Source organism: Ambystoma mexicanum, chromosome 2q (genome assembly GCF_040938575.1).
Source record: "Ambystoma mexicanum isolate Mex_15411 chromosome 2q, UKY_AmexF1_1, whole genome shotgun sequence".
NCBI classification, from domain to species: Eukaryota; Metazoa; Chordata; class Amphibia; order Caudata; family Ambystomatidae; genus Ambystoma; species Ambystoma mexicanum.
This window is the reverse complement of record NC_090924.1, coordinates 134,978,275-135,004,956: the sequence shown is the minus strand read 5'-3', so window position 1 is coordinate 135,004,956 and position 26,682 is coordinate 134,978,275.

The following is a 26,682-nucleotide window of genomic DNA, read 5'->3' as shown; positions in this document are numbered from 1 at the left end:
AATGATAATACCATTACCGGAACCTGATCTGCCGGTAATAACAGAAAATTGCAAGTTCCGGCAACGGTAAGATAATCCCTTTCAAAGGAGTCCATAGGACTCTATCGGGGGATTGGCAGTATTACTGGCACCGGTAATAGTGGCTGTTTTTTGTTGGTGGGGCACCTGACTCGTAGTTTGCCAGTCTGGAAAAGTGCAGGTAAATGTTATTACTGGCACTTAATTTCCGAACCGGCGAACTTTAATGCGCCCCAAAGTCTATAGTGGAGAGAAGGGATTCTGCACTGGATGAGAGTTGAGGCAATAATCATTTGAACTTTATTTCCATCAGTCAAATCTGGACTGGGAAATGCTTGGTGGAATTTCCTATGATAATTAAATATTTTGTTGTATTGATATTTAGGTATTTTCTTTTTTTTTCTTCCAGGGTTGGATGAGGGTCACAGTACTTGTTTGTTAAAAATATTGATGCAATGTGTCTTTTGGGTAAAGCTACATATCATTTATTTACTGGTGTATCTTTATGTTGGTGTTGATGAAGAGTTCCACCAGGGGTTCCATTTAGTGGTTGAAGATGACCAGGAACATGATAGCGACTTATGAAACTTCACGCTTGGTGGCTCTAGGATGGGACCCATCTGAACAAATTGGGCGTCTGCTGGAGAGGTGCTTTTCCATCGAAGCCCAGGCAGGTGGTGGGGATGTTGATGAGGGATTAACAGTATATGAATGGAATGTGGCAGAGAGATCAAGTAGGATGAGTAAACCAGTGTCTCCTTTGTACAGGAGGTGGGAGCATTATCAAAATAACTGGATATTGTAGATTGTGCTGCATGTTCCGTTCATGCATCTGGATGGATAGCAACGGTCTTCTCAGTCACTTTGCAAAGGAACGGGAAATGCACGATGGAGTGACAGTTGCCTCGGCTGTCTGGGCTAGGTATGGATGTCATCAGTAGGCAGAGGATCTATCCCATTTTCAGTGCATCTAGGAACATGACCTGCATGGGGGACCTGTTGATGATATTGAGGAGTGGTGAGAGTACACTTCCTGTGATGCCCTAAACAATGAAGGCGGTGAAGATGTCAACTTTGTAAGTGGTGGGTTTGAGGGCTGTTAGAGTGTTGGTTAGGTCTTCTGGAGTAATTGTCCTGAATTTAGTTAATCTTGATATGTTGCTAGCTGGTTGGCGGGACACCTGTTGTGTGCCTGGGTCTATCAATGTGTTGACATATCTTGTTTATCTTGCATATCAGGAAGTTGTTGAGAATGTTGCATTTGCCTGTGGATTGTGATGTTTCATGTTCTGGTAGTGATTAATTCAGTTCTTTCTGGCTTGACAAATTGCTCTGCTCTTTTATGTTTCCATGATTGTTGTAGTGTAGTAGTTTACTTTAGCTGTGCTAATTGGTGTCCTGCATGCTGAACTAAGTCTTTTCAGAGATTAGGAGTTCTTGTTGCTCTTTGTTGGTTTTAATTGACCACCGCGGGGAGAGGTGACCGGTGGAGCATGATGGGTATGGCTACATAGTCTGTCCACTCCAAAGGTAAAAGGGAAGACATTTTATGTCTGCAAACATAGTGAACACAAGTTCAAATGTGTTGCCTCTTTTATGGGTTGGACGAGCAACGAGTTCACTGTCAATTGTGTTGAGTGGGCTATTCAGAATCTTTTTGGTTATCTTGGTTGCATGGCTTCTGACAGGTTGAGGTCTACAGGGCAAATGTTTGTTATGTTGTTGACAGTGCTTTTGTGAATTTGTCAAGGAAGTCCTTCTTAGTTTGGGGTGGTAGATAGATCGGAAGGTGGTTGGCTGATTGTGGGTGGGTGGGAAGTGGCAAATGAAAAATGCCAGGAATGCAGATGTGGTGGGCACCTGTAACGTGCAGATAGATTAACTCTTGTGGATAATTCTGAGCCCTCCTACAGTCTTCCTGTGGTGGCCTTTTTGTTGAATCTGTGCTGTATTCTGTACTTAACAACTGGAAATTAAATGTTGTGTGGTGGGGCTTCCAAATATTGTGGAAATGTGAAATTAGTAAAATAGCTATCAGGCCTAAAGAGCACAATATGGGATTGATACAATGATGATTTTGCTCAAATTTGGACATGCAGACAAGTCTCAATTGGAAATACATCTGTGAAAACAGTGGTAAGATGGTGGTTCGCTGCATCTTCAGTTGGCACCAATGCAATCACAAATATAGAAATACATGCTGTTATTGTGTTTCTTTATTTTGGCAAAGGGCGTCTCTCAACAGGAAAAAGAAATCCTGTCTATAATTAGATAAACTATTGTTCACTTGCAACATCGTATTGATGCAACATTGAACAAGTCACATTTCTGGAATTAAATTTAATGGTAATGAGCATAACGGCCTCTAGCTTCTGCTGAATCCCAGATACGTATGTCCATTGTGGAGACACATTTCACTCTGATTCTTCTATGTTGGATCACCCTGTTCAATAACTGCTTCTAACATGGTGGCATTCCATACTACTTAAAAATGGGACATGGATCTCAGTTACTTAAGAACCCTTCATTTCATCGAAAGTGTCTCAGTAACTTTTAATCTGTTATCTCACTACCTTGTTTTGTAAAAAACTGCCTTCAGAGGCTGGAGGAGTTGATGACTGCTAAAATCCTAAAACAATGATTTTCTTTAAATTCCCACAAAGACACTTCCATTCCTTTATTGGTCTTTTTGGTTGAAAAAGCCTTCTGTTTCTGGTTTGTCACATACAACCAATTGTTTGAATTTCACTTTGCAACCTACTCTCTCACTTGCTGACCCAGTTATTCAATGCACATCTGTCCCATGAAACAATCAAAACTTTGATCTCCTCATCTGTTTTTGGGTTATTGGTTGAATCTGTCATCTTCGTCAGGAATGACAGAAGGGAGGATTTTTTTCAGATTTTCCCACATCTGCCTTTTTGTTTCAGGGATATACTCCATTGTATAGCATTGCTAGATCCTAGTAAGAGGACACGTTTTAAGATCCTTTGTCTTCTCATAAGGCTGATCACACCAATAATCTTCTAAGTTATTTGGCATCCAAGCTATGGATCTCAGATGGTTTTCAGGATCCAATAAGTTGGGACTAGATTGTATTAGAGACCCACGTCTGGGAGGGCCTCCAACTGAAAATTCTCAATGTCCTCATGTTCAAGAAGCATGGCTACTTGCTGGTTTAGACTTCACATCAGTGTTCACCAAATTACAGACTAACGGCCATTTAGGTCATTTGAACGTTTTGGTTTGATCTATGGATTTTTCAGGTATTCTTCTACTTTTTAGTTTCGCAAAGGGATGTTGCTGTCGTTAATCTATGTAAATATGTCTCAACATGTAATGGGTTTGCATGTGTGAGCACCTATGTGTCCAAATTCTGTATTTTGATCTGATGCATTTTGTTTTGTCTTGATCATACTTGGTAAACATTTGTAATAAAAAGGAATACACAAATAAGGGTTACTGACTGGCATATATTGTTGATTTCTGAAACTAGAAAAGTTTGAATTTGGTGGCTGACCGGTTTAGTGTATATAGATTTTTTGAGCTGCATGCAAAAATTCCCAGAACCCACTGGATTACTCCTAGGCCTTCCATTCTATTTTGTTAATGTGTCATAGTGACATCAGCAAAATATTTATAACACAAACGCGCTGAGTTACTGGACACAAATGGAAAGAAAGAAAAAATCAGAACAGAACAGGAAACACAAAAAAAGTCAAACAACCATACTCTCAGTATTTAGGAACTATGAGAGGTTCTAACTGATAGCCTAATGCACACAGTCTCTTTAGTTTATGTTATACTTAGAGGGTCCTCCTTCAACATCTATTAAACAAAATCCTGCCGTTAATGTACCCTTATAGTGTGCAGTAATGTTGGGGTTGCTAGTTTTTATCAGACTTTGAACAAATATTCCATCACAGACAAACATTTCATGCCATTATTAGTTTCTTCTCATTATTAGTCTGCTATCAGTTCCTGAAACCATTCTTTCGACGATGGTGAAATGGGATGTTACTATTAACTAGGAATCAGGCATCTGGACATCAATATTGCATAATGAAAACAATGTGGATTGCAATAATCTGGTTCCCTTTCAGAATTGCGACGATTATGTGAAAGGTTGTCAAGGAGAGATCCGTGTTTACCATTTGCGACAAATTATTGGCAGCCGACCGACAAAACAATTAGCTGAGGCCATTATGCAACCGTAAAGAGGTCTGTTGATTTCCTGAACATCATGGTCACGTGGCTGCCAATATTAAAAACGTTTTATAATGTTTTGTTGAGGTATGGTGTAGCCGTACTTGGAGGTATGCTGAGATGACAATTTCTAATGTCACTTGCAGGCTTTTTCCGCAGCTTACATCTGTTATTCTGGAAACACACTGTCCCTAGTGGCTTCCACCTTCTACCTTATTGGTGATTTCTAGGCTTTGCTTCATGAAGCAGCTGCAGATGTACCTTGAGATGGTACTGCCATCTGTTACTATTTTATTTATAAGGAAGTTTAGCTCATTTGGTTGCACTTGGGTTTTGCATTTAATTGACAATAAACTGCTCTCGAGCTGTAAATACACCAACTTTCATTTCTCATCAAGTCTTCAAATATTTTAATTTCTTTCCCTAGCATGCTTGTTCCAGGGTCAACCTAAAGTCCTCTTCTAGAAAACATATGCTTGGTTAGCCTGCCAAATGTTTTGGGAAGATACAGCCTAGAGAAGCAACGCTATTGCAGGACATTTAATTATCTTGCTCTTCCAGTTATGATCTTAGATTCTGGTTGATTTAACCTGGTTCTTTTAAAGGAAAAAGGGTCAGGGTGTAAAACCGATAATCTCTTTTGATTATGTCTGTCTGCTGGATAAGAGTAACTCCTTGGAAAATTAGATGCTCTTCTTTCCTAAAACTCGTAATTGAGTTGGCATTGGATGACTAACTGTCCCACTGCAAATCTTGTAATGCTATCCCACTATTTCCATGTCTCCAGTAGAGCACAAACATTTCTCGCATTGACTTAATTCCCATATAATCATGTGATTATAGATTTTCACTGGCCTTACTGTATACGAGACAGAAAATAGATTCTGTAGCATTCTAAAAAAAGTATACATTTAGGGTGAGACATATTCACTAGATCAATTTTACCCTGGTGCTCTGTTTGATACAAACTTCTGGGAGATGGTGTGAGGTGTAGTGTCCTTTGGGGAGTGTGGTGCATGGGTATTGCACACTTGTGGAGTACGATAGGCATGTGTCCTTGCATGTTCAGGGGGTAGCTTTAGTTTTGTATGGATGTTTAGTGTGTGTGTGTGTGTGTGTGTATCACCTTCTTTCATGCACACCCTCTTCTTCAACTTTGCGAGTTACTTTTAATGTGTCCTTAATTCTTAGGAGGGAGACGTGTTATGATTTCATTCTTATATGTCTTCTGTCTCTCCCACCTACTGTTCTGAGTGCTTACCTGAATGCTCATGCAGTTAGGCTGGCTGTGAGAAAGCATGTACAAGTGATCGTCTCTTTAATACTGCTTACTTACTTACTTACTTACTTACTTACTTACTGAAGCCCTCTTCACTACTGCTTGCATATCTAGGCCTATCCTGATCATTAACCTTCTGTAGAGAAGAATACAGCTATTCATTTCATTTTCAACATGAGGTTCATGAGCTGCTTGGCCTCCACCTAATTTCAAGCATCTTTCAGATTGTCATGTGCGAATGCGACTCACAAAGATTTGATCAAGGGCATCTGAGAGATGCTCCAGGCAGATCCAGATGGTTTCTAGTTTTAGGCTTTGTGAGTCAGGTCTGATATGTCAGGAGCCAATCTGATATTCCCAAGGCATCTACTGATTTGCTCAGTTTATGTTGAGTACAATTAGATTGGCAAATTAGATACATTTAACAGCTAACATTACAGTACTAAGAATCAGGAGTCTTGTATAAAACATGATATAAATACATTATTATTATTATTATTATTATTATTATTATTATTATTATTATTATTATTATTATTATTATTTCCATAAAGCTCTGTGTAAACTGCTACCTTGCTCATCACAACATGTTCCCCTTTGAAAGGATTGCTCTGAGCTACTTTACACATCATCATAATCATCCGTTCTGCAATTAAGGTGAAATAAGTGCAAGCTGTTGGAAGACCTGTTGGGTGGCAGCGGCTATTTTGAATGATTCTGAGGAACCACCCTTTCCACCACCTGAGCTCTGCGAATGGCCTACTCACTTTTACTACTTTATTAATGTTAGCAGGAAGTTCCAATGCAACCATTAGCTGCCAATTTGCAGTGGATCCTGCAGAATCATTTCTCTACATCAATAAATTGGGCATGGGCAACCCGAAACCCTGCGGACAGACAAATCCACCAACAGGATGGCCTGCCAAGTGCACTCTGTCATGTCTCTTCTGGGAACAAAACCATGTTGTCAAGTCGCAATCAGTTGTGCGATAAGCTGGGCCACTCAGCCTGCTACTACTTTGGTGTCTCATTTAGTGTCAGCATTAGGTAGAGCTATGGGTCATTGTAACTAACATAACTTAGGGTCCGTGCCTTTTCTGAGATAATCATAACATTGGAGTCATTTCAAGATTCATGGATGGAGCCACCACACCTTACATGCAGCAGAAAAGCAAAATACTTCTAAACTTGTGGTAAATCTCAACCTCAACCTGGGGGCCATCAGTTCCGGTTACTTGGCTGACCCTCAGCTAATGCATGAAGTATTATTATTATTATTATTATTATTTGTAGTAATATTATTATTATTATGTGTGGGCTTAGCTGCAGGAAACATGGAGCACTTTGCAAATCATAGGTTGAAGTACACGAGCGGTAGCCAGATGACAGGGGTCAATACAATTTGATATCAAGGGATCCACAGACGAAACATGGGGGAGCAGATTGACCACTTTCACGTTTTATGGAGAGTGGAACGGTGTGGATAAATGTGCTAAGAGGGATCCATTCCTCGATACCTCGGTCCATAATTTAAGTGCTTTGTGGATCTCATCCCTACTAATATCTGATGGTACCAATTCTATGTCCATGGCTGAAAGTTGCGGCAGAAAAAAGGGGAAATACAGAAGTCATTTCTTCCATGGACAGAACTCATTTCTTCAGAGTGCACATTTCTGTGGTAATGACAAAGGTCTGTAGCTTTTAATTGGCATTGCTGTTAAATTGGCCATCTTCCAAATGGATTTCTGTAATGGGTTGCTGGATTTTAGCTCTCTGGATATAAGGGTCAGAGGCTTTCTGAATACTTGTCCCTCAGCACGGTGCAATGATATAAGCCCAATGGCAAATATGTCACAACTTTTTGGTTAAAAATAATCTGAACCTTACACTGGGTTTATAACAGCCTGGCTTAAGTAGTCTCTTCCTATTTAGTATCAAGTATTATTCATGGACTTCCTCAAACCTTCTCATATGGGTCATTAAACCCCCCATCAGTCTGCTCTTGGATGTTATGTTTGTTCAATGAGTAAGAGGTCATTAGTAGATTGGAAAATGCCTTTGTAGTCTCACACATAACACACAGTTGATCACTGCATGAATGAGGCTGAATGAAAATGTCGAACTCCTCTCTGGCATGTTTTCTAAAGACCTTTATAACTAGGAGCATCAGGTTGGAGGTCCACTTCCACCTCACGGGATACCCTTGAACTTGCTTAATCTACATAACACAAAGGAAATATAAAATGGTACACAAACCCCTGGTCTATCTAGGAATATTGTGGATTTACTGTTCAAAATGAAGAGTTTTCCTTCCACTGTGGATGTTGTCGGAACCAGGCACCAAACGCTGCCAGGCTTTCACACAGCCATGCTAGGACTGTTAATGGTGTTGTTTTCTTAATGTTGCTTCTTTAGTAGTTCTATCAAACATAGCGTTTGGGGAATAATTTAAATCTCCGTAGACTTAAAGTGGATCAGGTCAGTCTGCTAGATTTATTTTCAGTTTATCGAAGAAAAAAGGACATCAACGTTTGGGGCATAGCTCCAAGCTAGTGTCAGCTTCTTCATTGATAGAAGTGTCAAAGTCGTGATGACCCATTACTCCATTTGTTGGTTTTCAATATGGATGGGTGAACAGGCTGGAATCAGAATAGAGCTCATCTAAAGACACACGGGGTAATTCATAGAATTCAGCACACAAGTGGCGCACGCGGCTGGCGCACAGTGTACACGTGCGGCAGTCTGCGCCAGCCGCATGCGCCAAAATCCATTTCCGCGCACAGTGTATTCATGGATTTAAACATCCACAACCAGCCGTGGCGCAGAGTGGTGCAGTGACCCTGCAGCAGCAGCAGTTACGCCCCCAACACCTCCCGGTGCGCCATGAACAGTGCACAAATCCCATACATGGTGCACAGGCCAGTGGACCAGCATACAGCCCCCCAACCACGAATACGCCTGTAAAACTCTCCGCGCACCCCTGCGAATACATGTACCCCGCTGTGCGGGGAGAATCACATGCGATTGGGGATGTGCGAGCAGGGTACATGTATTACGGGGGTGCGCGGGGAGAATCACACGCGATTGGCCTGTGCGAGCGGGGTACGTGTTTTTCGGGGGTGTGCAGGAAGTTTTACCCGCGATTGGCCTTGTGCGGGCGAGGTACATGTATTATGGGGCGCGCGGGAAGTTTTACCCGCGATCGGCCCTGTGCGAGCGGGGTATGTGTATTTCGGGGGTGCGTGGGAAGTTTTACCCGCGATTGGCCTTGTGCGAGCGGGGTACGTGTATTACGGGGGTGTGCAGGGAGAATCACACGCGATTGGCCCTGTGTGAGCGGGGTACGTGTATTTCGTGGGTGCGCGGGTAGAATCACACACTATTGGCCCTGTGCGAGCAGGGTACGTGTATTACCGGGGTGTGCAGAAAGTTTTACCCTCGATTGGCCTTGTGCGAGCGGGGTATGTGTATTACGGGGATGCGCGGGAAGTTTTACCCATGATTGCCCCTGTGCGAGCGGGGTACGTGTATTTTGGGGTGTGTGAGAAGTTTTACTCGTAATTGGCCCTGTGCGAGCGGGGTACATGTATTTCAGGGGTGTGCGGGGAGAATCACACGCGATTGGCCCTGTGCGTGCGGGGTACGTGTATTACCGGGGTGTGTGGGAAGTTTTACCTGCGATTGGCCCTGTGCGAGCGGGGTACGTGTATTTCAGGGGTGCGCAGGGAGAATCACACATGATTGGCCCTGTGCGAGCGGGGTACGTGTATTTCGGGGGTGCCCCAACGATTTGTTAGTGTGTGTCCTCCCAGGTGCGCCCTCTCCCCCCTCACCAGGGCCTGCAGGCAGACCACAACACAGGGGAACACACTGCACCTCTGACCATGCCCCACAGGCAGCCCATCCACCCTGGCGAAGCCCCCCAGCCAGCCCACATGTCACCAGACACAAGTGACCACCGACACATGTCCCCCAGCACCCCCATCCACCTAGCATTGAGGGTCAGGCCCTGACTCATGTCCCCCAGCACTCCCATCCACCCAGCATGGAGGGTCAGGCCCCGACTCATGTTCCCCAGCACCCCCATCCACCCAGCATTGACGGGCACCTGCCAGCAGGCCCCGACTCATGTTCCCCAGCACTCCCATCCACCCAGCCTTGACAGGCACCTGCCAGCAGGCCCTGACTCATGTCCCCCAGCACCCCCACACCTCCAGCATTCACGGGCACCTGCCAGCAGGCCCGACTCATGTTCCCCAGCACCCCCATCCACCCAACAAAATCAATGTAATGAAATGAAAGAATAAAACAAATTACAAACATGAAATTAAATGCATGTCCAAAAATATGAAAAAGCAAATGTAGAACCAATCCAAAGAAATCCTAAAGAAAAATGGTCCAAACTCTCCATCCACCAAAACAAATCCAAAGGAAACGTAAAATTTAAAATCCATTGCTCCATGGTGAAATCCAAAGAAAATGTACACATAAATCCAATGTCCAACTATGTACAAGAAATTTTCAAAGGGTCCATGAGCCCAACAAAAGAAATGAAACCTATCAAAGAAACTACCTAAGAAATAACTATATGCAAAAGTGTGGGGCATAGTCCAATCACCACAAGATAAAGAAAAACGAAAATGAAACCTAACACTAAATAAAAACTATTTACAATGGTGGTGGGCTAGTCCGACGGCTCACTTTCCGATGTCCCGGACCAGGGCATCATCGAACTCCTACTCAATGTCCTGGAGGTGGTTCTCTTCCAATGCCCTGAGGGTTCGCAGGGACGATGCCATGTTGGACTCCAACTCCCTGCGAATAGCCTCGAGGAACTCTGCCTGCCTCAGTGCCCCCCGCATGGAGTTCACTGCCCTGACCATTGTGAGCCGTGCATCTTCTGCCCACTCCGCACCTATGGCCTGGCCCAACCGCTGCCACACGGAAGACAATCCCAATCCTGGGTCCTCCTGCCCTCTGGCCGATGCCTGCCCCTCGGATGTTGATGGCCCCGAGCTATCGTCGCTCCCACCTTGATGCTCTTGCTGCTGTGCCTGTGCCCTGCCTTCTGCTGCCTGCACGTCCTCCTCTGGCTGGGGTGCAGTTCTTGTGGTGGCCACCCCTGCTGGACGTCCGACTCCCGACTGTGGCAGGAATGTGTCCTCCACCAGCCTGGCCTCTGGGGGGTTCAGGTGAGGAGGGGGTCGGAAGAAGGTCCAGCACACGGAGGAATCCAGCACTGGTGACCTGTCCCAGCAGGTCAACGTGGTCAGAGAGGCATCCGAGATGATGTGCAGTGTCTTCACGAAAACACTGCAGGTCAGCTCGCATGCCCCGTTGACGCAACGCTATGCCAGCCAAGACAGGCTCAACCCAGTCCCGGATTGCCACGTCTGCAGGGAGAGGAAGGCCAGTTGTTGTGTGCTCATCCCCTCCTTGAAAACGGGTCTGGACATAGGCATCCCTGCTGGTGCGGGATGATGCAGTCATAGGATCGGGGACAGGATTACACACAGGCACTTTACGGCGGCCTGCGCTGCTTCCTGTCCCTGCACTGCACCACTTGCACCAGTGGAATCCCCACCTCCAGACCCCGTGTGTGTCCCTTCCACGGCCTCCTCCTCCACCAAACCCCCCACCAACCTGGATGACTCCGTGCCATCTTCCTCTGTTGGACCCTGTGGGGTCTTAGGTGCCCCTTCTTCTGCTGAGGATTCCACCTCCGACCTCCGCCTCTTGGACCTACCCTCGGCAGCTCTGGCCTGGGACGCGGCACCAGACTCCTCACTCCCCAACGAGATGACATCCTGGGAAGGGAGCCGGGTATTGCGTCTCCGGCTGGTGGTGCGATCCCTGCCGCTTTGCTCCACAGCACCCTCTCCGCCCTCTTCATCAGTTGACGCTGCAGACAGGGAGAGATAGAACACAGGTATCAGGGCACTGTACAATGGACTGATACACACATGACAGGTGTACATGAGTGGCAGTGTCAAACTTCAGACACGGCATCGCACTCCCCAACACACATGTCATTTTAACTCACACACATGAGCAAATCAACAGGAATGTTGCACCAGGCAGCACCATCCATACACAAACAACAGCACGAGCAGCTGTAGGTGAGCCTGACATCACATGCAACACGGGGAGTGCATAACACATGCACACACGTTACCAGACCAACATGCATCTGTACATCTGCACCACTGCAGTGATAATGTCACCATCCATGTCACAACTGGCAATCAGCCACCTACATGTTAGTGTCACACACATCCATGTTGCATCACAGTTGCACACTTGTCAAATACACACACACATGCACATGTACATAGTGCAGATACATGCAGCAGGAACCAGCATCCATGTGTGACACCACAACCATGCCACAGTGCATGCACATAATATTCACATGTGTGCACCCACACATGCATTTGCCCAGCATGCTTGCCAACACATACACCATCGATGTGTCTCACACATGAGAGGAATCACATGTGGCAGGTTCACGTCCCTGTACATACGCATCCATACATGGCCCTACATAGACACATGTTCAACCTGCACACTCCTGGCACACCACAACACGCACAGTGTCCAATCAGTAGGCTTGTACACTTACCGCTTGACTCCAGATGGGTCTGCCTCTCAAGGACCTGGATGTGGAGCACTGGGCGTATACGTTCCAGGACCCTCATTTGGATGGTGGATAGGTGGACCCGGCACCCCTTGGCATCCGCTGCTTTCAAGAGGCGCCGGGCCTTGTTGAGGGTCCTGGACCTGAAGTCCTCCCAGTGCTTCTGGACATGTGGAATGTCGTGGACTGCCACCCCCTCCTCGTTGATGGCAGTCACGATGTCCATCCAGATCCTCTTCCATCCTTCATTGTCGGTGTGTACTTCCAAAGAGGGCATCATACTGCCCAGGACGTGCTCCACCAGGACACCAACTTCACTGGCACTGAAGCTGGTGGCCCTCTGCCTCTCTGCCTGGGGGTTGCCAGTGGTGCCAGATGGTGTAGTGTCTGACATGGCAACCCCAGAGGCAGGTGTGGGTGGGCAACTGGGTCCTGGGGCTGGGCTGTGGAGCGATGGTATCCCAGTCGGGAGTCTTCAGTTCCAGCAGGGGTGGTCACAGCAACTGCACCGCTGGCTGACGTGCAGGCACCAAATAGCAGGGCACGTGGGCAGCAGGCAGGCAGGCAGCAGCAGATGGCAGGTGGGAGCATGCTCGGGGCTCTGGGGGGCAGGAATATGACCTTCTGGGCAGGAGCGTTGTCTTCCATGTGTTGTTGCATGGCCAGCTTGATACGGAGTGATTTGACACTTGAAAAAAGTGCACGTCAGTGTGAAATTCGAGGAAAGGCCCTTAGCGCGTAAGCGCGTCTGTGACGTTACGCGCGCGATCGTTCCCCACAACACGGGTGCATAGTGAATCAGCACGTGAGAAAACTGCATGTCACCGTGCTATTGGAGGAAAGGGCCTTAGCGCATAAGCACGTAAGTGACATTGCATGCGTGGGCTGGCTTGAAAGGTACGAGTATGACGCTGTTTTCTTGTACGTGCTTTCTGTGGAGAGCGAGCGGGTGATTCTTGTACTTCTTGTCGGTTCACAGGCGATTACTTCACAACGTTTCCAGTTCATACTCCCTGTTTCCTCAGACTGTGTTCTTTTCTTCTTTTGGCAGGGGTGTTGCCAACGCACACACGCACGTCTTTTTCACGTTCTTTTTCAAAGCATACGGTGAGTCGCACACATATTTTCCAACTGTGGTTGCCCCCGTGTGTCGCGTACCCCTTCAGAGGTCATTGTAGGCTGCATGTAACACGCGTACGCTTATTTTTGTGTTTCTGGGTGCCACAGCGTAGTGTGGGTTTATTTTTCCATGCATGTGGTCTACCAGGGGTTGCGTGCACGTGTACTTTTGTTTTTGCGGTGCCTGTGCGTTGCGTGACCTGTCATCTTCCCCCAGGGGTCACAGACAGCCTTGCTAGAGCAGTAGGGTACAAATTCCATCTAGTACCCTACCCCTTTCACCCCATTTGCCCAGGACAATTGTTTACTGCAACTCCATACACACAACAACATCAGTGCCATGGTTGGGAGGCGACCAAGCAGTAAGGGAGGCAAAGGTGGCTGAGCTCAAAGAGGTGGGCGTGGTGGGTGCGGTAGGGGACGTAGCCAGGATTTGCAGGGTGCCCCTAGAGCCCAGTGTGTGGAGGACCAATCGGGGCCACCTATGCCCCCCCAATGGTTGTGGGAAATGTAGCTGACACCATCCCAGCTCAGCCCCTGTTGAACCGGCCCATTTTGTCAACTGAACCGGCACAGGATGACTCCCAGGCTGACTTCCAGGTCACCAAGTCCAAGCCACGTGTGGCGGTGAAAGTTGCTGTCACCAGGCCGCGCGGATCTGGGGCAGCATTTTCATCTGCTGCCCCAAGTAGCCAGGGTGAGGAGGCTGCAGGGGAAGCTGCAGCTCAATCCACCCCAGCTGCGAGTCTCCCAGCCGGTACAGTGTCAGTCCAGGTCCATCACACCGACGTTGGCCCTGCCAACATCACCCTGCAGCCAATGCCTGCACCAAGACCTTTGGTCATTGTGCCTTTACAGGCTTCAAATACGCAGTCCACCTGTGCTTCTGCCCCTACTGACCAGAGCAGCGTAAGCCACTCAGGATCTGCACCACCTTCCAAGAAGAAGAAGGGCTCTCTTGCACTACAGGCTGGAACCGCAGACACGGCTACACACTCCGGCACATCAAAGAAGCCTAGCTTCAATTATGCCGAACTTGATGCACTTGTGGACTATGTGCTGGCACATAGCCGCAAAATGACGGTGACTGCAGGCTGCAAGACTATGCCTGCTCAATTTAGGGCCCACTGGCAGACCATCGCGGACCACATTAGTGCCCTTGGATTTGTGAGGCGCACAGCTGATGATTGCTACAAGCGGTGGAATGACCTGAAACGCAGAGCAAAGAACAAGCTGGCTTCCAATCATGCCTCTACTCTGGTGACTGGCGGTGGGTCTCCACCAGAGGATGACCAACTCACTGAACATGAGTCTGTTGCTGGAACCGAGGAACAGATCCAAGGCGTGGGAGACCTACCAGATTATGAAGCATTGTCAGGTGAGTGCCCATGCATGTGTGTGTAATCCATGTGTATGTTGCTTGGGTGATGTGTTCTGATTGAGTGCCAGGTGAGGGTGTGTACTCATGAGTGGCATGGGTCACCCATGTGCTTCCTCCATCCATTCACCGGCCTTGGATTTGGGTATGACAGTATCCCCTCTAACCACAGTAGCCAATTAGCACCACATTACTGCAGTTGCCCTTGAACTGTCCTGTGGGATGTTTTACCCATGCATACAAGCCCTACCATAAAACTGTGCAGTACTGGCATGGAAAACATCATGATGGCAGAACTCCCCAGAGAGTGCACAGGGAAAACATGAAGAATAGGCTGCCACCAATTTCTGCCTATGTTGTGAGCACAGGAGGGCACTGCCTAAAACCACCATTGGGCTACACACACAGTAGCCTGAAACCATTGGGAATGGCAATGCTGATTGCCAAAAAAGCAACTCAGAACTGTGGAGAATTCATTTTCTTAATCCCAAAAATGGTTGCATTACCAGTACTCACCACTATCAGAAAGCCGGCGTTTTAAAACCACCAGACTTTTGTGTAAAACTGAACAAATGAAACAAAACCAGACCAAGGAAAGACTTGTTAAGAGGTGGATACAATGTAAAACTATATTCTGAAATTACTTGAAGGAAGTAATTATTTAATGTATAGGTAAAAAATGTCAGTTTGATTTGAATGTAGAAAACTGGGAACAAAAAGTGACATTTAGCTGAAACCTGGCTTAATGAAACTGAATTCTGCCTGACAACTACCCCCGACAGGAGTTGAAACTGGATGCTCAGCCACTCTGCCCCTGGCCAAAAGGAGTTAACACCTCTCTGATTAGATTAGGGGCGGAGCAGCTGGGGACTACAGGGAGTTGAACAAAAGCCTGTCCTGGACTCAGGCAAATGTTATATTGGGGGCGTCGTAAAATAGCTTCCTCTTGGGAGAAACTGGGGGGCAGCTGTGCCTCTGTGAACAAGCTGGCTTGGGGGAAGTGGATAAACCAGTTATTCCACCTTGTGATGGTGGAAGCCACACCCCTTTTTGACCAGGGCATAGTTTTAAAAAGATAGATAACTCATAGTGCGGACTTGTCAGAATTATATAAGTAATATCATTATTTTTGTGATTTTTCTGTGAACATTTTGAGAGGCGTTAGGACCCTGTGGTGTATTCTGGGGGGTTGCTAGCGGAAAATAGGGTCTCACTCCAAATGTATGCATGTTAAAAATCTGACACTTTATCATCTGTAACCCATATCCCTGGTGCACATTTGTGTAAAATCTGGAAAGGTTTAGAGGTCGTTATCTGGATGAAAAGGGGAGAATTCTGTCATCATTGGACACGACATCGTACAAAGACAGGGATCGGATGGTTTGGTGCTACAGAAAATATGTTAACTGGACCTATAATATTAGAAAAATGGTACATAGATAAATATGTATTTGGGTCAGAAATAGATTTGTGTGCAATCTGACAAGGGGAGGTTCCTCTGACCATAAAACCTACAGCATCACTCTCACTCACATTTCCTTCCCCCAATCAAGGGAGAGAGGAGGAATTGGCCAATGATAAGTGAGAGGGGCAGGTTTAGTTACGACCAATGCACACACCCATTTTCAAAACACATAAAAAGAAACTGCTGGGACAGGTAGAGACATTCAATTCCATTTGCTGCGGAGCATGCTGACCGACGACTTCACATCCAGAGATCCAGACTTCAAATCCATCAATCTCCAGAACCTGTAGCAGAAATTAACTCCAGAATTTGTAGCAGAGAGGCCTGAATCCACCAGCTGAATCCTCTTCAGCAGGCCTCAAAACTAACCAAACTATTCAACAGCCGGGCGAGCTGTCTGAAGTTATGCCGCGAATTTGTGCAAGAACCTGTAGCAGTACCCAGAAAGCAGTGTTACATCCAGAATCCAGAGAGGCTTGACCAGCAGAGCAGAGCTGACCCAGATCGCTGTGAGCAGAACCGGTGCCTGATTGACCCGCCGAGCAGACAGTACCGCAGCCGGACATGTTGACCAGATCCGTGACAAGGCCTAGTTCAAATTTATATTGTGAGTACCTCGCAGAACTGTTCAGAACCAATCTCTTAGTTAAAATAATCTAATCCAAACTATTTTAACCTAAGTAGAACTGCCTCCTAGAAATCGTGTCATCTGTCAATTCTGCAGCTGCAAGCTGTCACCTGTCATTTTGAGTTTACTTTAAATCCGAAAAACTACCTTTATTTTTTTTGTCCGTATCTCTGGAACTGTTTGGGCTAGGGACGAGATTTAACTTTCCTCTGAAAGCTTAGAATCTAAGCTTTCCAACAAGCCTAGAACTCACTTCCATATACTTTTACCGCAATCTCAATTCACGCACTCGCGAAATTTACCGCGATTTGCGATTTTGGCTCAATTTCTCCACTTGTCAAAATAGCAGCTCCATTCTTTCTTTTGCTAAAATCCGTTTGCAACTTGGTAATAACTCATAGAGCATTGCTCAAGTGAGCCTGAACTAATACCAACACGCATCTCCCACTCACCCTGAATCTCTAGAGGGAATTAAAATCAGTTGGCACATTTTCCCATCCATTGCCATCACATTTAAAAAGCATTTTGGGCCTGTGTTTCAAACTCCTACCTGTTTCCTCTAAGCTTGCTGGGGGGGAACTGAATTTCGTATTGAATTTGATTGCATTCCTGAGAACTGTGTGCTCCTCTTTCCATCTCCTTCCATTTCTTACATTGCATAGGGGAGGGGGTGAATTGCCAGAGAAAAAGTGATTATCTTATCTTTTGCTAAAATCATATCAAGTATTTCTGTACTGCATTTTATTCCTCATTGCTTTTCCCGTGAAATCATAAAAGTATTTTTGCTACTTTATCCATCCTATACTAACTCCTTATTGATTGTAAAGAAGTGTGCTAGTGCCAGATTACCCATTGTTGATCACATAATATGTCTAAGTGTACTATCAGATATTAATTTATTATAAAGTGTGATATATATATATATATATATATATATTGTTTAAACTCTCAAATAAACCTTTTAATTTGCAAAACAAACCTACTTCTTGGCTAAGTGGGGTCAGGGGGATTCTAAGAGGCGGGTGTTATACAAGGGTGGTCATCCAGAGTACTGAACTAGACATAAAAATACATTAATAAGGGTTTTCCTCAGCATCCCAGACTAGGCATTGAATTGGCTGTAGTGTTGATTGAATATCGCTTACAAAAGTGGGGGCTCGGAGCCGGGATATTCTGGGTTAGATCTATCACTTGTGCAGATTAATACAGTGTGCTAACTGACGGGAGACATATATCCGGTCGGATCACCACGCTGTGTTACGCTGTAAAGCACTCCTCAAAGGAACGCTCTAAGGAAACGGTCTGTTTTGCAAAATAAAATACAAACTTCTGTAAGTCAGGAAGGAACTCAAATTCCAGAATGACGACCGTGGTAGACATGAAAATAGCGAGGGAGCACCTCTTACATAAGCTATTTGTGAGAGGTGAGTGGACTCATCAGGACCAGGCAGTCTGGTTGCAGGCAATTGCGAAACAGGTCACTGAAACAGGGTCAGATAACTGGAGAGATCAGGGTCCCCTACATGTGGCCCTGAGTGAACTATATATGGCCCCTAATGCCAAAGATGAACATAATTTTTTTTGTTTTTAACAATCTTTTTTATTTGACTTGACAGCACAACAAAAAACATATGGAGGGGCCACATGGCACCAAGGAGTGGTATATGCAAAGCAAGAGGTAAATGATACATATTAATTAGCGTGAATCACATTAGTAAACAGAGCAGGGAATCAACGCATTGATACATACTCCAAAGGGGAAGGGGGGGCATGGCAGATGGGGAGGACACAGTGTAGGGGGAGCTGCCCGGGGTAGCAGAGGGAGACACTGATGGCGTGGCTAGGGACGACATGTAGGCTCGAAATCTCGGCCAGATATCCCTCGGTCTGGAGTGAGAATGCTGCAACGTGCTCCAGGACTGCTCCGTGTCGTGGGCCCAGGAGACCGATCTGAGCCACTGCGTGTAAGTAGGTGGTCTAGGCCGGAGCCAGCAGAGGAGTATACAGCGAACCGCCAAGAGCATGCACAGCCCAGCTAGTCTCCTAGAGTCACGGTGAAGCTGAGGGAAGTCATGGAACAAGCAGTGTAGTGGAGTTGGAGTAATGGGGTGTTCCAGGACATCTGACAATGTGGCACAGATATCTAGCCAAAACTGGGTAAGTCGGGGGCAAAGCCACAGCATGTGTATATAGGAGGCCTGGTCAGCACCACATCTGGGACAGAAGGGAGGGGAGGTATTGTACATGCGATGTAATCTCATAGGGGTATGATGGTACCTGTGCAGGACTTTGAACTGGATAAGTTTGAATTTAGTGTTATAAGAGACCTCATGAGTCCGGGCGCACATGCGAGACCATCTCTCGTCAGTAATATCTGAGCCAAGGTCCTCCTCCCACTTGCGACGGAGTTCGGTGAAATGGGGGGCCGCCTTTGTCTGGAGTAAGGAGTAAAGTCTGGACACCTTGCCTCTAAAGGAGATGTAGGAGCAGAGCTCTTCCAGCAGGGGCTCGTCGGGGGGAATAGCGGGGAAGTCTGTATATCTGGCTTTGAGATGTTGGCGGAGTGAGGAGTATTGCAACCACGCCGATGGACGGCGTCTAAGCGGCGAGGGGAGATCAGGCCATTCAATGAAGTTACCCTGGTTAAAGGCATCACATAGTTTTAGGAAGCCCGCAGCGGTCCAGCGGGTGACTATGGAAGGTGAGACGTGTGGGATTTCGGGGAGAAAATTCCACAGTGGCAAGTCGCCGTGGAAGGGGTGAGGGGTGTGCACCGTGGACCAGAGTTTAGTGAGAGCCAAGGATGTGCTGATCACAGGGTTAGCAGAGTTTACGTCTGGGGTAACTCGTTGGAGGATCAGGGAACCAATCTCGCGGTCGCATACGGATAGCTTCTCTAGGCGGACATGTGGGGGGGGTCGGTGGTGTTGAACCAGTATGCGGAAAACTGTGACTGAGCTACTATCCAGTATCCAATAAAGTCGGGTGCGGCGAATCCGCCCAAGGCTTTAGGGGAGGTGAGTGTGGTCAATTTGAGACGGACATCACCGGAGTGCCAGAGGAAAGTGTTACATAACCTGCAGAGTGATTGGAAAAAGCTATCACCAGGCCACAGCGGCAAATTAGTAAAACGGTACAGTAGTTGGGGCAATACAATCATTTTAAGAATTCCAATTCTGCCTGCAAGTGAGAGAGGGAGCCTAGTCCAGCTGGAGGTTTTAATTTCCAGGTTAGTTAGGTAATTTTGGTAGTTATCACTTCGCAGTTGCGATGTGTGGCGGGAGACCACTATCCCAAGATAGGTAAAGCTGATGGGGGACCAGTTAAACCCATGCAGATCGAGGGGGGGCCGTGTAGATTCCGTGAGCGGAAATAATGTGGACTTGGAGCAGTTAACCCTCAGACCAGATATGGATCCAAATCGAGTAACATCTGACAAAATAGGGGGAAGGTTGATTTCGGGTGAACGGACATATAGCAGGGCATCATCGGCATACAGGGAGACTATGTCCGCCTGGCCGGACGTGCAAAGCCCCCTGTGTGAGTGTGATTGGCGAATCATATCCGCGAAGGGCTCCATTGCTATGGCAAAAATGAGTGGGGAAAGGGGGCAGCCCTGGCGAGTACCCCTGGATATCTGTAAGGCGGGAGATAGTCTATCCTCCGTGCGGACCTTGGCCGACGCGGCGGTGTACAGCAGTTTTATCCAGGAACGGAAGTTGGGGCCAAATCTACATTTCTCGAGTACACACCACAGGTATCTCCACGAAACTGAGTCGAAGGCCTTCTGAATATCCAGTGTAGCCGCCACTGCCTGTGTGGCTGGCTCTATTCTGCTAAGTACATTGAAAAGCCTCCTTAAGTTTAGGGATGTAGACCTCCCCGGAACAAATCCAGCCTGGTCTGGGTGAATGATGTGAGACATGCTCGGGGCTAGGCGGTTGGCTAGTAGTTTAGCATATATTTTAATATCACTATTAATAAGTGAGAGGGGTCGGTAGGAGCTACGTTGTGTGGGAGTCTTACCAGGTTTGAGGAGCACTGTAATCAATGCCTCTCGCAAGGACGGCGGAAGTATACCCCTGTCGCATGATTCTTCCCAGAGGGCGAGTAAGTGTGGCGCTAGTTGGGTCTTGTATAACTTGTAGAAGTCCATTGGTAACCCATCCGGGCCGGGAGCTTTTCCAGATGCCAGCGAATCGATGGCAACTACGACCTCCTGGAGGGTAAAGGTCCCTTCGAGGGCGGCAATGGCGTCCGGTGATAGGACCGATAATGGTAGGCTCTCTAAGAAGGATTCAATTTCAGAAGTCTGGGCACCATCGGCCTCCTTGTACAGGTCGGTGTAAAAGGAATAGAATTCTAGGTTGATATCACGGGGGGATGTGGCGAGGGTACCATCAGGTCTATTGATGGCTGGGATGCTAGGTGCGCTGAATTCGCGGCGCAGCAGTCTAGCCAACATCCTTCCGGGGCGCTCGCCCTCGCCATATTTCCTGGCGATCTGGGGGGAGTCCAGGAACTTGACTTCACGGTCAGCAAGGTCTCGGAATTTGTGCAGCTCAGAGCTCAATAGCGCTCGAGTAGCAGGTGAGTGATCGACGGCGTACTGGGCTTCGTAGACCGATAGGGCCGACTCGCTAGTGGCGATACCGGCGCGAATGTCTTTCAGCATGCCATTGCTTTTGGAGATGACGATCCCTCTGGTGTGTGCTTTGAAGGCCTCCCAGAGTACCTGTGTTGTGACAGAATTAGTGTTGAACTCAAAATATTCCTCAATGGAGGATTCAAGCTCAGAGGCAAAGATCTGGTCGAGTAGTATATTAGGGCTCATTCTCCACTGCCTAGTTCTGTTGGCGTCTGGGCCCCAGTTTAGGGAGATGAGGACTGGTGAGTGGTCCGATAATGTTCTTGGGAGGATGGCTAAGTGAGTTATGCATCTGATCAATGTGTCTGTGACAAGCCATCGATCAATTCTCGAGTGTGAGTCGTGTACAGAAGAGTAAAAGGAGTATGTACGGTCCATGGGGTACATTAGTGACCATGCGTCGATCAGGGATAATCGGGGGAGCGATCTCAGGATGGTATATGCTGCCCTGGACAGTTGCCGGTATCGAGAGCCAGACCTATCCAGGTCCACATCAAAGATTGTGTTAAAATCACCTCCCCAGAGTATAGGAATCAGGGGGTAGCTCTCAAGTACCGTGGCTAACTGTAGATAAAAGTCAGGATCGTCGACGTTTGGTCCATATATGTTTAGGATGGCTATCTCCTGTCGCTGTAATATGCCTGTAATGAGTATGAACCGACCCAGCGGGTCTATATGGGAGTGTTGGCATGTGAACTTTAGACTTCTATGTATTAGGGTGAGGGTACCCCGGCTCTGGGTGGAGTAATCGATGTAGTATCTCTGGGGTCCCCATTGTTTGGCGAATCGCTCCGCCTGTTCCGAGCGGGCGTGCGTTTCCTGTAAACAAAGGATCTTTACCCCGTGGCGTTCGGCATGGAGTTGGATTTCACACATCTTTTTGTGATTGCCTAACCCTCTAATGTTCCAGCTCATAATGGTCAGGGTATCAGCAGCCATATCTGGAGAGGTGATAGTGAATTAAGTGGAAATGATGGATAGTAAGATGAAAGGTGTGTAGCCAGGGTGTATGTTGGAATCTCGCTAAATGAATGAGCTGGTTGTGCATGATGTCAGTGGAACCTCTGGGGGCTGTCAAGACTTTTTTAGAAAACCAAACTGTTCCCGTACCGCCCCCCACCCACATCCCTCCCCCAAATGGAGGGGTGAAACCCAAACAATCCCAAATCAACATTAAACTTTCTGGCATCAGCGCCTGGGGGTCTGTTGACAGCCGAGCGACGGCGCGTCGGACTGGGGAGAGCGCAAGGGGTATGATGCTGCATAGTAGGATATATTATGACATATATTGCAGCAGGTATGAACTGTAGAGCGCAGATATAGATGACATTGTAGAGATGAACATAGTGCATTGGGACACACAGTGGATCCTGTGAAGAGAGTGAGCTAGTGGTCAACAGCATATGATTACATTATAATAGCAGGCATTAGAGACCACTCAGAGTGACAACAGTGATTGAAAGACCATTGTGAAGAGAGGGGGGGATTGCAAGGAAGTCCTCTGTGCGAACCAGGTGTAGTGAGAGAGGTTGAAGCATATGAGATTCATATTAGGGGTGCTTGGGTCAGCCAGGGAAGTGTTTGTCCATGAATTTCGAGGCCTCTTCTGGGATGGTAAAGAAGAATGTCTGATTGTCATGTTCAATCCTCAGTTTAGCAGGGAAGAGCATGGAGTATTTAACTCCCAGGTCGCGGAGTCTCCTTTTTACCGCCAGGAAGGTTTTGCGCTCCTGTTGCACCGCCACCGAGTAATCAGGGTAGAGGTGTATCCTCGCGGCTCCAAGACGCAACTCCCCTTTGGTTCTAGCTGCTCGAAGCAGGGCATCTCGATCGCGGAAATTCAGGATCCTGGCTATGATGGGACGGGGAGGGGCACCAGGTCTAGGTTTTTGAGCCAGGGAGCGATGGGCTCTCTCCACGGCAAATTGTGGAGAAAGCTTGGGGTTGTCAAGAAGCATTAGGAGAGTATGTTCAATATAGTCCTCCATGGGCTCCCTGATGTCATCCTCTGGTATGCCGACTATGCGGAGGTTATTACGCCTGGAGCGGGATTCGAGGTCATCGTTCTTCTTCTCGACACTGGAGACCCGGTTGGTCAGTGCAGTCACAGCGGTGCGCAGGAAGTCCAAATCGTCCTCCACGGCTCCGACCCTCGCCTCGACCACAGCCACCCTGCCGTCTGTTTTCTCAATGTGAGCTTTTATAGACGAGATTGTGCCATTCATGTCGTCTAATTTGGTGTGCAGGGTAGTGAAGCCCTCCCGCATGTACTCAAGCATCTTCTGTGCGTCATCGGGGGCTGAGGATGCCATGGCGGAAGATGATTCCTCCTGGGGGTCCGCGAGTGGCTTGGAGGGTGTCTTGGCAAACATATTTAATGAGCTTTGCTTCCTGCTCGCACCGGCTCCCTTAGTCATGGTGGCAGGGCGATTCCATCGGGCCTTGTCTGTATGCTGTGGGGCCGAGCACCGGCCCCCTTCCGCGTGAGCGCCCCGGCCGGGAGACAAGGCGAGGACACAGAGAGGAGAATTGAGTATCCAGCCGACGTGGACTCCTCAAATAATGCCGTGGTATGGTGGGTGTAGTAGGCCGCTGGGGTGATGCTGTAATCTTCCAATAGTATATTTAGGAAAGTGAACCGCACAACCGCGGCGGCAGGGAGAGTCAATGCTTATGGCGTAGCGATGAGGGCGCGCCGCTAGGGTTTTCACAGCGGGCCGCTCAACTCGCAGGCAAGGAACTGTGAGGCGCCTATTTGGGGTTCCCAAGTATATGTGCAGGGGAGCGACAATGGCGCCGCACAGGCCGGCGCAATCCAGGTGGCTCCCACAGCGGGCCTCGGACCTCCGCCCTGTAGTTGTTCGAGTTGTCGGTGCGCGGGTGAAAGGGGTCAGCCGCGGCAGCCAGGAAGGCGGCGCAGGAGCTCCAGGGTCTCAGGATCCAGCTGGTGTTATGAATGCGGCGGTCGCTCCCAGGATTGTCGAGCAGGTAAGCGGGACCAAGCAGGCGGAAAGAGAGAGGGTGTGCCCCCGGTCCGTGGAAGGGTGACCCCGGGGACCACAGCAGCCAGACCCACCCTCCCCACTCGCACCCCCTACCTTGCTGCACTCCGGTGTTGATGTCCGTGTGGAGGAGCGGCGGGGGGAAGGGAAAGCGGGGGCCGGGGGGCCGCCAGGTGAAGTGGAGGGGGCGGCGATCACCGCTGATCCGGTCGGGTCATGAGGAGTAGCTAGGCCAGCCGCGATGATCCGGAGCGCCTCGCAGGGCAGGCGCCCCTCCCCCAAGGCGGCCCGCAGCGCCGCGGTCTCAGGTGGGCGGGCGAGCCGACGGCGCCGGAGCTTCAGATCGGGGAGAGCAGGAGGCCACAGCCGCAGCGGGAGGAATAGGGCGCAGCTCCGTCCTCGGGGCGCGTAGAGGCTCCAACTTCGCACGCCCACTGGAGGAAGGCCTCCGAAGGATTGTAGGTTGCCCTGCAGGGTTACATGCAGCGTTAGGCGGTGTAAAATAAGGATTAACTGCTCTGCCCGTCCGGAGCGCAACGCTTAAGCGGCCATCTTGCTTCAGCGCAACAGCGCCCCCCAAGATGAACATAATAAGATTGCCAGGATAGCGGCATATTTGTATCTATATATGGGAGCCATGCAGGACAAATGTGCTGAAGGCCAAGATCTGGCAAATAGGCAACAGATCGTGTTAGAGAAGGCCCAATCTGATCTGGACTCTTCTGAGCAGAGGCTGCTCAGGAGCCAGGAGTCAGAAAAGGACAGCAGACAGTACATCACTAAAATAAAGGAGGATATGGATGTGCTGCAACAGGAAAAGGCGGACCTGGATACCAGATTTCTGGCCTTGCAGAAGGAGTACCAAGAAGGTTTGGACTCCCTACTGCAGAGCCAGAAAAAGCTGGAGCAACAATTAGATTTCAATAGGGCATGTGCCGAGCAGGTAGTCACCCTGCAAAGCCACCTAGATAGTGAGAAGGCAGAGAGCAATAAACTGATTTTGAAAGACCTGGATACCCAGGCAGAATTTGACCAGGAGTGCCAGAAAGCTAGTGCCTTCCAAAGGCAAAGGGACGACCTGGCGGCCCAGATGCAGGCTCTTAGTCAGGAAAGGGATACCTTAGGCCAGGAAGTCTGCCACTTAAAAAGGAAAATGGAAGAAAATTGCCTGGCCCTCCAGGGACCGGGTGAGCTCCAAAAAGAACACCAGAACTTGTTAGAGCACACCAGGAGGGTGGAGGATGCTCTGGCAAGAAAGGAGCAGGCCAATAGGGACACAGCTCAGGAGGTAACCCTCCTGCAGCAGAGACTGGCCCAGTACTCCAGGACCAATCAGGAGGCACAGAGAGAAAATGAGCCTCTCTGTCAGCACAATGATAGGCTCCAGCAACAGGTAGCCATGCAGGAGAGACTGATAGAGTCTAGTAAGGCCTTAACTGAGGAACTGAAAGCGCAGGCTCTTGCATTGCAACAGGAAGCAGGGGCGGATAGAGATGAGGTTCACTGGGAAAGAGAAACTCCTGAGCATAACCTCAGGAGCCCTAGTACCAGAGGCCTTCATCTCTCCCAGTCCCTGGATTCTGCCACCCCCATGTCCCCTTGCGCACATGAGCCCAGGGCCACGGGGATGGCAGATTACTATCCAGCTAGAAGTATGGGGCTCATAGGCCAGTACCACCCAGGAATGGAGGGGCAGGCATACGGGTATGGGCACCCAAGCACAGTGCAATTTAGTGGGGAACCCCAGGAGAGTAGGCCCATTAAGGGCATCCTGAAAACCTCTGCCCAGTTAGGTCAGTGGGGGGGTACCCATCAAATCCTGGCAGCAAGGAGGGATCTGAAGACTCCTCTGAGCATTACAGGACACAGGAGACCAGGACCCCACATTCTGCCAGCCATTCCGCGGCTCGCAGAATCCGGGAAAACCTGGAAGATCAGACGGGCACCTCTGGGAGCAGCGCTTCTGAGTCGGAGGATGAATGGACCAGGGTTACCCAAACCAAAAAGGCCAATAAGGCAAAAAGGGCCTTGCTTAAGGACCCATTGAAACAAATAAAGGCAATAAGGAGTGTCACCACGCCTTATCATAAGAACGCCAAGTATTCTGTTTGGGAACACTTGGAGCTCTATGAGCAAATGATGGAGACTTTCCATTTGAAGGACAGGCAAAGCTGTATTCAATATGTAAAGTGGACCTTCTCACCAGAATACTCCAGTTTCTTTGCGGGGCTGGAGGATCAAAACCATTCAAGGTGGTCCATATACAGGGCAGCCATCTTGAAGCATTTTTCTGTGCACAGAA